Source organism: Sorex araneus, chromosome X (genome assembly GCF_027595985.1).
Source record: "Sorex araneus isolate mSorAra2 chromosome X, mSorAra2.pri, whole genome shotgun sequence".
Lineage (NCBI taxonomy): Eukaryota > Metazoa > Chordata > Mammalia > Eulipotyphla > Soricidae > Sorex > Sorex araneus.
This window is the reverse complement of record NC_073313.1, coordinates 242,657,234-242,671,017: the sequence shown is the minus strand read 5'-3', so window position 1 is coordinate 242,671,017 and position 13,784 is coordinate 242,657,234. Positions and strand designations below refer to the sequence as shown.

Sequence of the window (13,784 nt, the reverse complement as noted above, 5' to 3'; positions counted from 1 at the left end):
ATTGGTTGGGCTCCATGATCAAACTCAGGTAGGCTGCATGCAAGACAAGCATCTTACCCATTGTACTCTCTTGTTCCTTGTAATGGTTTAATTTCATAACAACTAGTTGCATTTTAAATTTAGTGTGCTCTTAAATTATAAACCAAAGAATATATATTTCCCTGAATTTTTGGATAGAATTAACTCTTTTTTTTATTTTTTATTTTTTTTTGCTTTTTGGGTCACACCTGGCAATGCACAGGGGTCACTCCTGGCTCTTTATTCAGGAATTGCCCCCTGGTGGTGCTCAGGGGACCATATGGGATGCTGGGATTCGAACCCGGGTCGGCCGCGTGCAAGGCAAACGCCCTACCTGCTGTGCTATCGCTCCAGCCCCAGAATTAACTCTTATTAGCTCTTATTTATAAAAATGAAATTTGATAGAACAAAAAGATGCCTTTATGTAGCTTTTTTAAGAATTTAAAACATAATCTTTAGCTTGACAGAAAAAATTTTTCTCTGGTTTGTAGGACTTCTAAAAAAATTGATAAATATGAGATTTGGTCTGATAGAGATTTATTTACAGAAGCATTTTTTCCCTCCTACTCATAAAACTTTAGGACTGCTAGCCTGTGTGTGTGTGTGTGTGTGTGTGTGTGTGTGTGTGTGTGTGTGTGTGTGTGTGTGTGTGTGTGTGGTATTGGGTCTTGAACATGGGGACTTATGCATGTCAGTTGCTTGCATGTGCCCCTTGCTCCTGTTGCTTCATGACATAATTAAAACAGACTACGAAGTTACTTTCTTAGGGTACTGATATGTTTTTTATAACATGAGTTCATAATTCTTATAAAGGTAACATTTTAGTTTCTGTATATTTTGAGCAAAAGGAGTTAGGTTTTTCTATATCATCTTTTCTAGATTTTTAAAAATATTTGATCATTAGACTTAAACTATTAGAAATGGGAGCATTTTTTGCCTGAATATGTGTTTATAAAATAAATAATCATCAGAGATGATTGGTGGCACCCTGTAAAAGTAAAGTACAGTATTTTATTTATATTTGGATCAAAAATCAAATTAGTAAGCACTTAAAAATTTTAAATGCAGGTTCTTAATTCCACCAAGAAACTAGTTAAGGAAGAGTTTTTAATGAGAAAAATAAAATAGGAAACTTAAGACCATAAACTATCAAATTGAAACTAGAGAATAGAAATAATCAAAATAATCACTGAAGCCAAATATATTTTTGGTAAAGTAAATGCAATTAAAATGTTATACACCTCTAGTGTTTGAAAAGTAAATTAAAAAAGTAATGAGGGAAGTCATTTATTACAGAAATGAAATACAAGACCTTAAGAAGCCAATATGAGGCGCTGGAGTGATAGCATAGCGGATAGGATGTTTGCCTTTCACACGGCCAACCCGGGTTCGATTCCCAGCATCCCATATGGTCCCCCAAGCACCAACAGGAGTAATTCCTGAGTGCAGAGCCAGGAGTGACCTCTGTCATCGCCTGATGTGACCCAAAAAGATAAAAAAGAAGCAAGAAACCAGTATGAATGCAAATTCAAAAGTTTTGATGCAGTAAATCTATTTTTTGACAATTACAAATTACCAAAACAGAGTAGATATCTGAAGAGTTGTAAAATGTGTTTATTTTTTTCTTTTACCAGAGAGAAATATAGGGACTAAATATAGGTTTATAACTGAAAAATACAAAACCTGAAATTCAAAATTCCCTATAAACGGAATGGAGATACTAAGGAAATAAATCATTATGGGGCTGGAGCAGTAGTACTACTGTAGATAGGGCACTTACCTTACCTTGCATGTGGCTGACCCAGGTTTGATCCCTAGCATGCCATATTGCCCCCACTCCAACCCCCAGCCCCCGATTTTCTAGTCTTAAGTGCCTGGTACCAGGATCAAGATTGGTGTGCCTGGGTTAACTAGGGAATTTAGTTTCAACGCTTGTACCCACTCTGAGTTGAACATTCTAGGTTGTGAGGGCTTGGAAATAACACATGATTAGGGGCACCAGTGAGTCTAGTTCTAGCGGTCTGGGCAGCATCAGGAGATACTGGTGCTTAGGGACCAATTGACTGACTGACTTGACTATACAGATCTGACACTGGCTGGGAAACCTGTTTCAGGCAGAATTCTAAGGAAACTGGGGCCTCTGCCCCAGATGGATAATCATGTGCTCTGGGGTTGGCAGGGAGCATAGTTTGGCTGGTCATGGGCCAGCAGTTGAGTACAGTAGGCAGTAGGCAGTGGGTCCCTCTGGCTAACTTACTTTACTTTGGAAGATTCATAGGACACTTTCTGTCTATAAGGATGTGGCATGCTTATTAGCAGTCAGATGTGTGCTGGGGTTGGAGCGGGGGCTGGGGATGCAGGGAGTGAAGAGCTGGGTCTGTCTAATAATAGTTAATACTCTTGATGATTTTCTCTCAGTTCCTACTTAGCCCAGTTGTTTGCTTGAGTTGGTGAAGCTCTCCTAAGGGGTTTTTCCCTTAGGGTCTGTCTGTCACTATGGAGAAAATAAAATCCTGTCAGGTGTCACCAGTTGTGCTAGGCTGAGAGAAGTCATCGAGATGGCACCTGCTAGTGAATGGAACCCTATTTCTACCCTATATTTCTTGGCCTCTTGTTCCAGTGTTATAAAGATAATAGGATTGAGATACTGTTTAGTATCTATCCTCATCCTCCTAAAGTAAACTGTATCTTAGGCATGGCTTTTTACTTGCAGCTTGTCCTGCATTGGAGTGCCTTCCAATCTGGGTGCTTGTCTTTTTGTTCTTTTGCTGTGAAAGCTTTTTTCATCAGGATTTCAGGTAAGTTTCTGGGTAGATTAAGCCAATTTTTGTTGTGAATGTGCTGTGATTGCAGGAGGAAGAAAACACAGTTCTTCCTAATTGGACATTTTAGTCCCCTAGAATGTAGTGTTTAGCAATTTAGCAACTAGAAAGAAATTAACTGATGCTCAAATTCTTCTTTTCTCATGCAGTTATGTGCATAATGAGAAACTGAATTATTCTGGTCCTGTTTGAGGACTTGCCTTCCTCATATTCTTTCTGTATAACCTAAAATGATAGTCTGTTTTAGAATTGAAAAAATACAAAATCTAAAATTTAAAATTCTCTAGACTTAATGGAATTAAGATATCACAGAAAGAATCAGTAAACCCGTATTGCTTTATAAAATATTAAACAATATGTTTAAGAATTTTGGGGACAGAAATATTCTAATGTCTGTGCTTACTTTTTGGGGCTTATATGCTTTATATTGTCTGTGTCTAATGGAGTAGTCCTCAGTTGTTACTATTTGAAGACTTGAAATGTGTTGGTCCAAATAGTATTTGTACTAACTATAAAATATCATTGTGTTTCAGAACCTATATTCATATGCTTTTATAGATTGAATAATATTTTGTGTTTCTTTCTAACTTTATTTTTATTTTATTTATTTATTTATTTATTTTTATTCAGAGCCATGATTTACCAAGTTACTGATATTTGAGTTTTAGGTATACAGTAATTCAACACCAATCTCTGTACCCTTCATCTTCCCTCCACCAGTGTTCCCAGATTTCCTCCACTAACCTCCACTACGCACCCCTATCTGACAACTTGACAGACTCATTACAAAGTTTCAGTGGTTGCCACTTAGATATCATGTTTTCAGTTCTGTTTAATCTGTTTTGGATATATGGTAGCAAATTAAAAGTTACATATGTAACTCACACCCTGTTTCTATTGAACAATGTTTCATCCAAATGTTTCTAAACTATTTTATCCTCTGTCACACCAGAAAAACCCAACCTTATTTCTATGAATCCCTTCTTTGAAATTTTATATTATTTGACTTTTGGATGATACTGAAGAAATATTTATTAAAACTTCCCCATGTACCAAACAGTATTCTAGGTTATAGAAATGAATGAAAACACCTGATTGCTTTCATATAGTTTTTATTTTAGTGGAGAAAATATGTAATGTATTTTTAGTAAAAATGTTTAGATGAGCTATTAGTTTTAAGTTATATATACTTTCATATAATATAGTTTTAAATAGTATTTAATTTGCCAAATTTTATGTACTATTTGATTCATTTTTGGCATTTACTTGGCTTAGTCTCTAAAATTCTGGGAGCTATGGTTTGACTAACAAATTTGGGGAAATTTAGTCTTTTATTGATTCAAATACTTATTTTTTTTTTTTGTTTCTTGTTGGTATTCCCAATTGCAGGTATGTTTACTTCTTTTATATAAGTTTCACAATCCATGAATCTTCCATTTTGTTCTCCTTCCTGTTTTTTTTGAGTCCACTTTGGTAATTTCTATTGATCTCTTCAAAGATTTAGAGATTCCTTTTTTTAGTAATTTCTTGTCTATTAATGAGCACATCAAAGGCACTCTTCATTTTGTTACTATGTTAATTGATGTCTAGAATTCCTTTTTTACACTCTTGGAATGCCAAATCATGTTCTCAGCATTTTTCTATCTGAGGCCTTGTTTGTGTTTTTAATTTATGTTCTGATAATTCTGTGGGTTTCTGATTATTTATCATTTAAAACTCTTATGTGTGGTGTGTGTGCACGTGTGTGTGTGTGTGTGTGTGTGTGTTTCTAAACCATGGTGGGTAGTTTACTAAGAGATACTGCTACACTACACCCAGATGCTGGGGTAGGGGAGTCAGGGAAGGTACTGTGGTGATGGCGAATGAGCCATGGTTGGCTGCATGTAAGGTATGTGCCTTAACCCCTGTCTCTCCAGCTTCAAACTGTGGTTTTATTTTTATATTATGTCTTATTGAAACAGGAAGCATATTGTATAGCTGGCCCTTAAATATCATTGTTTCATTCAAGGTGCATTGGTATTCATTTCTTCCTATCAGCATTATAATGAAAATGTGTTGAATAGAATGATACTTGTTTTATAGATTCTTTTGGTTAAAGGTTGTAAATTTTTAAGACTTTATCGACAATGTTAAATGAGGGCTTGGTATATTAAGTAAAAGAACTGATACACATTTATTAGCTATGGGGCTATGGAGATAGAAGATGAGTTCTATAGTTTGATCTTCTATAGTTTGATCATTAGGACTCTTTTAGGGGACCTGTGCCTATAGGTTGTGAACCTCAGAAATGCTTCTCTCTCTCTTTTTTTTTCCATTAGATGGGACAGGATGGCTAGAGTAGCTAGGGTTGGATATTCTTTTCCTTTTCCTGGAAGCTATATCTGGAGTGAGGCACTTTATTTTTTAATTTAATTTTTAAAATTGTAGAAATTTTAATTTGTCATTAAACTGAGAATAAGCAAACCTTTTCAATAAGCTCTTTAGAAAGCAGTATGTCATTTACCTATGCTTTTTAATATTTTGTTATCTGAGTCTTATATGTAATAGAGTTTCTTCCTTCACTGACTGTACTTTTTAAAAAATTTAATTTTATATCATTGGTTTACAGTATCATAGAAATTAATAAATTAGCTTCTCACCTCTGTATGTGTAATTCTTACCACTTTGTCCACCAAAGTTTAAATGCCATTCTACCACCAGAAAGATCCCATTCTTTATTCCTCTCACCCCCTCCTATCACCTTCTCATAGCTATCTAGTTTTGACTAAGTCTAAGAATTAGTTTGTTCTTACCAATTCTTTTGCTTTAGTAACTCATATTTCACCTATGAAGGAAATCACCCAATAATGATTTTTTTCCTCTTCCTTATTTACATAGCATAGTCACCTCAAACTCCATCAGTTTTGTCCTGGGGAGTACACAATTTCATTATTTGGGGGTGGTACTCCCAAGAAATGTTCAGGGGGCCAAGGGGCAATCCAGTAATACCGGACCAGATGGGCCAGATAGTTCAATGTTCAGGCACAGCAGTGATTTGGGCCACCAGGCCCACTCCTGGCAGTGCTGAGTGGTCTTCATTGCTATCTCTGATGGGTCCTATGGGTCCTATGATTAAACTTGGGGCCTTGAATAATCAAATCATGTGCTCCATCTCTTAGAGCTCTCTTCTTAGCTGAATTTCATTTATGTGTGTGTGTGTATATGTGTGTGTGTGTGTTCATATAAGCCAGGACAAGGGGAGTGTTAGGGGGGAAGTTAGGGCTACAAATGGTGGTGTTGAGGGCTACACCTTGCTCTGTGTTCCAGGTTACTCCTGAGCCATGCTTGGTTCTGGGGCTTAAACCAGGATCAGCTTCATGCAAGGCAAGGGCTTTTACTCCTGTAATACCTGTGTGGTCCCAATTTCATTAATTTTAGCATAAGTATAGTATTTGAATTAATATAGTCATGTCAGTGGACATTTAGACTGATTATATATTTGACTATTGTGAATAGTGCTTCTACAAACATATGGAATCCAATAGCTATTGTATTCATATTTTTTAGTAAATGCCTAGATCATATGGAATTTCCATTTTTAATTTTTAAAAGGAATTTGCATACTCTTTCCATAGAGTCTTACCAATTAGTATTACCACCATCAATATATTGGAATTACATGGTTTTTTTCTTTTAATTTTTAAATCACCTTGAGAACAGTTACAAAGCTTTCAGATTTAAGTCTTGGTCATATAATGATCAAAAACCCATCTCTTCACCAGTGCACATGTTCCACCACCAAGAACCCCAGTGTACCCCCCATCCCACCCTTCCTCCTGCCTGTGTGGCAGATGATTTCCACTTTACTCTCTCTGTACTTTGATTATATTCAGTTTTTCGACAGAGGATCCACCATTATTATTTGGAATTTTCCCTCAACAATCAGACCTGCTGTAAAGGCATCATTAGGTAATTTGTTTTCTATTGCTGATAATGAAGAACATATGATGTCATGCAGCCGCAATAGCGGTCATGCAATTTTGGATTTCTGGTATTTTAGTAATTAAGTCCAGAGGGATTTCTGCCAAAAGTCACTGGGTTCTGAGATTGGTTTGTATGCCTCTGGGATTGTGGTCATTCAGGAGCTGGCAGAGCCGTTTGTGGGTGGCAAATTGGGGTCTCGTCAGGGCAGGGAGAGGGGCTGGTTCCACCTCCCATCCAGAGAGGCCTTTTGCACCTCGTCATTGCAAGCTCTTACCTCTGTCCAATAGGCTCTGAAAGATGGCGGTCACCATGCTGCCACTGAGGGGAAAAGGTGGAAGGGACAATGCCCTTTCCCACCCAGGGTGACACGGGGCCATAGTTTAATTCACAGTCCAGGAGCATTTCTGCCAAAAGCCATTTGCCTCCTAGATTGGTTTGTGTGCCTCTGGGATTATGGCCATTCAGGAGCCCGCAGAGCTGTTTGTGCTTGGCAACTCGGGGTCTTATCAGGGCAGGGAGAGGAGCCGGTTACAGCCCCCATCCCGAGAGGCCCACTTGCTTCTGGAATTACATTTTTAAATTCATGTCAAAACTTATTTCCAAACTTTTGGACATAGGCCATTCTTACTGGTGTGAGGTGATGCATTATTGTGATTTTGATTTGCATTTCCCAAATAGGTGATGTTCAACACTTTCTCATGTGTCTATACACTATTAGTATGTTATCTTTGCAGAAGTTTCTTTTCAGGTCTTTTGCCTACCTTTTGATTGCACTGCTTATTTTGTTGTTGAATTTTGTAAATGCTTATATAGAACTTTGCATGTTACTCTTTTGTCATATTTATGATGTTCCAATATTTTCAGCAGTTGCTGGGTTGCCTTTTTGATTTTGTGTTAGGTCCTTTTTCTTTGTAAAGCTTTTAATTTTTTTGTATTTCTGTTTATATATTATTTCATTTTTCTTGCCTTTGTAGATAGTCTTCAAATATATTTTTAAAATATAGGTCCAGGAATTTATTGGTTTATTTATAAGTATTTTATAGTTTCAGGCATTACATACAAGTCCTTAATCCATTTTGAATTTTGTTGTTTTTGTTGTTACTGTTGGTAGTGCTGTTAAATAGTAAAATGTTTACAGTAAAGAGTTTGCAGTAAAATTGTTGGTGTTAAAAAGTTTCTTTTTTTTTTTAGCTTGTGACATTCCACTTCAGAATACCATCCCCCCACACACACTTTTTTGAAACACCTTGGTTTACAAACTTGTTTATTATGCATTTGTACAAGCATTCAGTATTCCATACCCAGTTCTACCACCACTGTGACCTTCACTCCACCATTGTCTCCATTTTACGAATCACCTCTCAAGACTCCCCCGGTAGTGGGCCAAAAACAACTTATTTTATATTGCTTCTTACCCAAACTAAATAGCTAATGGAATTATAAAAAATACTTCAGTAAAAGATAATTTGTGAAAATTGTTATATATCACCATGGGGACATTAAGTCCTTATCTGAGGGTTTACTAAGCTGTTGTTAACTGAGCCTTTTGTGTTAATGTTTTTGTTCATTGAGTTAAGTTGGGCTGAAACGATAGCACAGTGAGTAGGGTGTTTGACTTGCATGTGGCTGACCTGGGTTAGATTCTTCCATCCCTCTCGGAGAGACTAGCAGGCTACCAAGAATATCCCGCCCATACGGCAGAGTCTGGCAAGCTACCTGTGGTGTATTGGATATGCCAAAAAGAGTAACAACACATCTCACAATGGAGACATTACTGGTGCCTGCTCGAGCAAATTGATGAACAATGGGATGACAGTGCTACAGTGCTACAGAGCTGAGTTGGCTTCCATGTTGCATTCTCATGCAACCCCATATAATTTCTACTGGGACACAAATATAGCAGAGTATGAAAACGTGCCACTGTGAATGTGGCAATGCACTCCAGAAAATCCAGAATATTTAATTAGACAGTGGGCTTACCTGTTGTTGGTGGTGGAATATGGCTTCCAGGGCTTCTGGAAGTACGGGGTGGGGATAGGGTGGAGAGGGTGGTGTGTGAGGAGAGATCACCCACCACTGCTCTGGGAAGGCCTGGGGAAGGCCTGAGAAGGCAGCAAAAAAACTCTGGTGTACCTGAAATTTTCAGCAGTTTGGCCTATCTGAAGAGCAGAATCTTGAGACCTTGAAGTCCATCGTATGTGTGGTGGAGCTATTGTGGTGTGTGTTTGGTACTAGGGTTTTAGCAGGGCAGAGATTTGTCTAGCCCCACTCCCAAGGCTGCCACAGAGGTCTCAGCCTGGGAACAGTGGTTTACTTGGGAAATTTTTGTAGTTAATCAATCTCTTTGGGGTTTAATCATGAGTGTCTGAAAGTGGGCTGATGGATGGGCTTACATGGCAGCAGTGATGAAATGTTGGTGTGGCTCTAGGGTTTCTGGAAGTACTACAGAGTGGAGGGCAGGGTAGAGGGAGGAGGAGTAGATCTAAGAAGGCCCGGGGCAGAACACCATTTTAAAAAGAGGGTTTCTTTTGGCTCCTTTATTGTTTATATTTATTTAGGCATACTTCTGGACTATCATCTATTTCGTTGAATTATGTGCTTGTTTTTGATTCATTACTTTTAATTCTTACTATTTTTATAATATAGATTGAAATTAGGGAACATGATGGTTCATTTTTCTTTCAAAATTGTGTTAGCAATTCTGAGTTGTGTGCTCCTATACAAATTTTTTAAGTATAGATTCTGTTTCTATGAAAATGTGTTATTCTATCACTTATATTATTTGTCAATGATTTTCGTTGTCAATGATACCCATTGATCTTCGATTTGCTCAAGCAGGTGCCAATAACATCTCCATTCATCCCTCTTGAGTACTAGTGTAGCCTAATGGTATCTACTCGCTCCAGGAACGTGAAGAGCCTCAAACTGTTCATTCAGTGTTTTGATGAAGTCTGACCGTCTTGTAGGTGGGTAGCCGCATGGTCTTTTGACATCCTGTGGAATCCAGTTGGTAACAGCTCTAATGCAGTGGTCATCTCTAAATCTCATTACGTGGGCCTTGCACGCTGCTGACCTGGGTTTGATCCTTGGCATTCTATATGGTCCACCCAAAAACCTCCAGAAGCAATTCCTGAGAACAAATCCAGGAGTAACCCCTGAGCATCACCAGGTGTGGCCAAAAATTAAAAACTAAACTAAAATAAAAATTAAAAATTAAAAATGCCTGGAATCTGAAGATTGTTTCAGGTGCAATAGCTGCTTTATATTTTGTTCTTCCAAAAACACAGGATGTACTTTTATCTTTTTGTGTCTCCTATTTCTTTTAGTTATGCTTTTTAATTTTCATTTTATAGGTCTTTTCACCTTTTGTTAGATTTACTCATTTTATTTTATTTGGATGTAAGATATAGGGTTATTTTCTTATTTTCCCTTTCCTCCAATTTATTTCTTTATAGAAATACAGTAATTTATATGTATTGATTTTGTGTCCTGACATTTTATTTGCTTACTGCCCATTTGTCTTAATGGTGCTTACCTACCACCTGATCTGTCTTTTGTGTTCTGGTTCTTTTTGTCCTCTGCACCCTGCCCTGCCCTTTTCTTATCCTTCTCTCCTTTTGTTTTTCCTTCCCTCTCTTTTTGTTTTTATTTTACTTTTCTTTCCCAAATTCAGTTCTGGGTATTATCTCAACATGGTGTTCCAGATAACTTCCAGTGGTATCCTGGGGACTATGAGATGCTTGAGGTCTAACCTGGACTTTCAGCATGCAAAGTATGTACCCTGTAAATTTGCCCCTTGAACTGTCTCCCTGGCCCACCACTACTTACATCTTCCTTTTTATGTGGATAATTTCTCCTGGTGATTCTCTACTTCTTTCTATATATCCACTCCAGATTTTGTTTTATGCTTACCATAGAAAATTTTTATTATACTTCCTATGTCTAGAAGACAGTTTTATTTTGCTGATACCAATTTGTCATCATTTGACTATATTCCTTCTGTGCTTTTCTTCCCCCGTCCCTTTTATCTTTTTGTTTTTTCATGCCTCATTTGTTTCTATTTTTCTATTTTTTATTTTTTATTACTATTTATTCTTTAGCCAAGATATTGTGGTAATTTGTTTCTTCCTTTCATGTAGTAGTATTTCTTTTAGTATTTCTTGCAGAGCATATCTTGTGGTGGTAAATTTGTTGTTTTTCTATGTTTTATTTCATATTTGAATGATAAGAGTAAGGTTCTTGACAGTCACTTTCTAACTTTTCTACTTTTATAGTGAATATGTCATTCCACTGTCCTCTTGGCTGTGTGGATTTTAGTTTGATTAAAAACCTCATTAGTTTTCTTTCATGTTACTTTTTTCCTTTTCCCTAGCAGTAACAAATATTTTTTAATCATTGAATTTTGATAATTTAACAGTAACATACCTTGTTGTATTTTGTTTTTAATTTAAAAAAGTGGACTTGTCTTTGCATTTTTACATATATTTTACATAATTTTTACCTTATTATTTCTTTGTATATTGTTTCTTCTCTCTTTTTTTCTTTTTCACCTCTAGTCAACCATGACTGATATTTACCCTTCTAATAGTGTCTGAAATTTCCTGCAAATTGTCTTCATCTTTTACAAATCTTGTTTCTGTCTCCTTTTCTGTTTGAGTCATTGCTGTGATTTCCACCCTCCAATTCCTGATATTACTCTTCTGCAAAATTGAATCTACTTGTTATTATTTTTGTGTTAGCTAGATTGAATTTAGTCTGCTCCTGGTACTCAGTACCTTTGGAATGTAAAAAAAAAAAATTGGTCTTCTTAGGAAAAAACTCCTTGCACTGATTGTAGCTTTTAGAAAAAGTCTTTCAAGATATATATATCTTTGAAAGATACATATACATACACACACACACACATATCTTGTCCTTGGTTCTCTAAGTTTAACTAAGAATCTTTAAGTTCATTAAGCTTTGCTTCCCACCACACCCCTAGCCCTTATGACTGTCAGGAATGTGACTCAGTGGTAGGATACATACCTCACATCTGTGAGACCACACGTGTGTAATCCCTGGTAACACATACGTACATACATATGTAAAATCAACTGGTTATTTTGTTTTGTTTAAAAATAAGGTAGCAGGGACTGGAGTGATAGCACAGCGGGTAGGGCATTTACCTTGTACTCGGCCGACCTGGGTTTAATTCCCAGCATCCCATATGGATGGTCCCCTGAGCACTGCCAGGAGTAATTCCTGAGTGCAGAGCCAGGAATTACCCCTGAGCATCGCTGGGTGTGACCCCCCCCCACCAAAAAAAAGTAGCATTTTTTTCTTTTATTCTGTGTCTTTGCTATAAGGAGATCCTTTTTTATTTGTTACTGAGGAATTCCATCTTAATTTGGAAATGATAACCTTCAGACTTTTTCTGCTGGGATTACTTATTTTCTACAGCTGGTGCTGTGACATTAATGTTGGAATTTTTAAAAATTTCTTTGGCCATCAAAAGTAGGGTAAGGGTATTGGTGATCAGATGGAAAATCTAAGTAGATTCATCAGAGTTGTTTTGCCAGTGGAGGGTAGGACTGGACTTTTTGTACTTTTTTTTTTTTTTTTTTTGCTTTTTGGGTCACACCCAGCGATGCTCAGGGGTTACTCCTGGCTTTGCACTCAGGAATTACTCCTGGCGGTGCTTGGGGGACCATATGGGATGCCGGGGATTGAACCCGGGTCGGCCGCGTGCAAGGCAAACGCCCTACCCGCTGTGCTATCGCTCCGGCCCCTGGACTTTTTGAACTTTTAAAATCTCCTTTTAAGACTGCTTTGAGAGCTCATCCTTTTTGTTTGTTTGTTTGTTTGTTTGTTTTAGTTAATGTGAGTGAATTCCAGTGTTTGATTGATACTAGACTCCTCTTTCTTCTCCCTAGGCACCCCCCCTTTTTTTTTTTTTGCCATTGGCTTTTAATACATATGCTAGTGGCTCCTCGAGATAATTATTTTCATCTGTGAATTTTCACTTGAACTCTAGGTTTGTTAATCTACCTAGCTCCACATAGATGGCTAATAGGCACTTCAAATTCAGCATGTCTCAAACTGCATTTTAAATTTTCTCTTTCTACTTTCTGTCCTTCCAAGTATGCCCTGCTTCAAAAAAAGCACCGCTGGCCACTTACTTGCTCAAGCTATAATCATAGGAATAATTTGCAATAACTTACAAAGTTTTGTAAACTCTTATTTGTAATATGTCCTTCAAGTAATCCATTTGAAGTGGGAGGATCCACACTAGCCTAAGCAACAAGCCTCTTATTTGATCACTTTACTGTTTTCCTAATGGATCTTTGTACTTATTATATTCCTGGGAATTGTTTTTGTTTTTCCCTCCATTGTAAATCCTTTCTCTACAGAATAGAGTACTGTTTAAAAATTCTTTTTTCTTTTTGGGTCACACCTGGCGATGCACAGGGGTTACTCCTGGCTTTGCACTCAGAAATTACTCCTGGCGGTGCTCAGGATCATATGGGATGCTGGGAATCGAACCCGGGTTGGCCGCGTGCAAGGCAAATGCCCTACCCGCTGTGCTATCACTCCAGCCCCTAATTTTTTTTTTTTTAAAGTAAATCAGATCACTTTACTTCCTTGTCTAAGCTTATTCACTTGTTTTGGTTTGCTCTCAGCTTTGAACCCTGTCTACCACTCTGAGCTTACTTTTTCTCTGTGTTCTGGATATATTTGTCTTTTTTGCTCTACAGATATATTACATTCATTATTGCCTTAGTGTTCCATTGCTTTTCTCTTTTTCTCTGAACACTGTCACATACACATTGAATAATTACTTATTGTCATTTCAGGTTGCACAACAGATGTTATGAACATATAGAGATCTTCCTTCATCTATAAATCTAAACTAATTCCTACTCCTTGTTCTAACATAGTCATAGTCATTTTGCATTGTTTAGTTTTTACATAAACACCATGGTACTTACTGGTGTTTTTTTA

General features: G+C 37.2%; 1 protein-coding gene across 4 annotated transcripts in view; it reads left to right on the top strand.

Annotated features, from left to right (window-relative positions):
• KANSL1L (KAT8 regulatory NSL complex subunit 1 like) overlaps positions 1–13,784 on the top strand; it is a 131,794-nt gene that overhangs the window by 5,112 nt on the left and 112,898 nt on the right. Inside the window, exon 2 of one of the 4 annotated variants that reach the window (XM_055120484.1) lies at positions 2,732–2,816. The exons of the other annotated variants lie outside the window; for them this stretch is intronic. The gene's annotated coding sequence lies outside the window, so the exon portion shown is untranslated. The remainder of the gene's footprint in view (positions 1–2,731; positions 2,817–13,784) is intronic. 4 annotated transcript variants of the gene reach the window in all.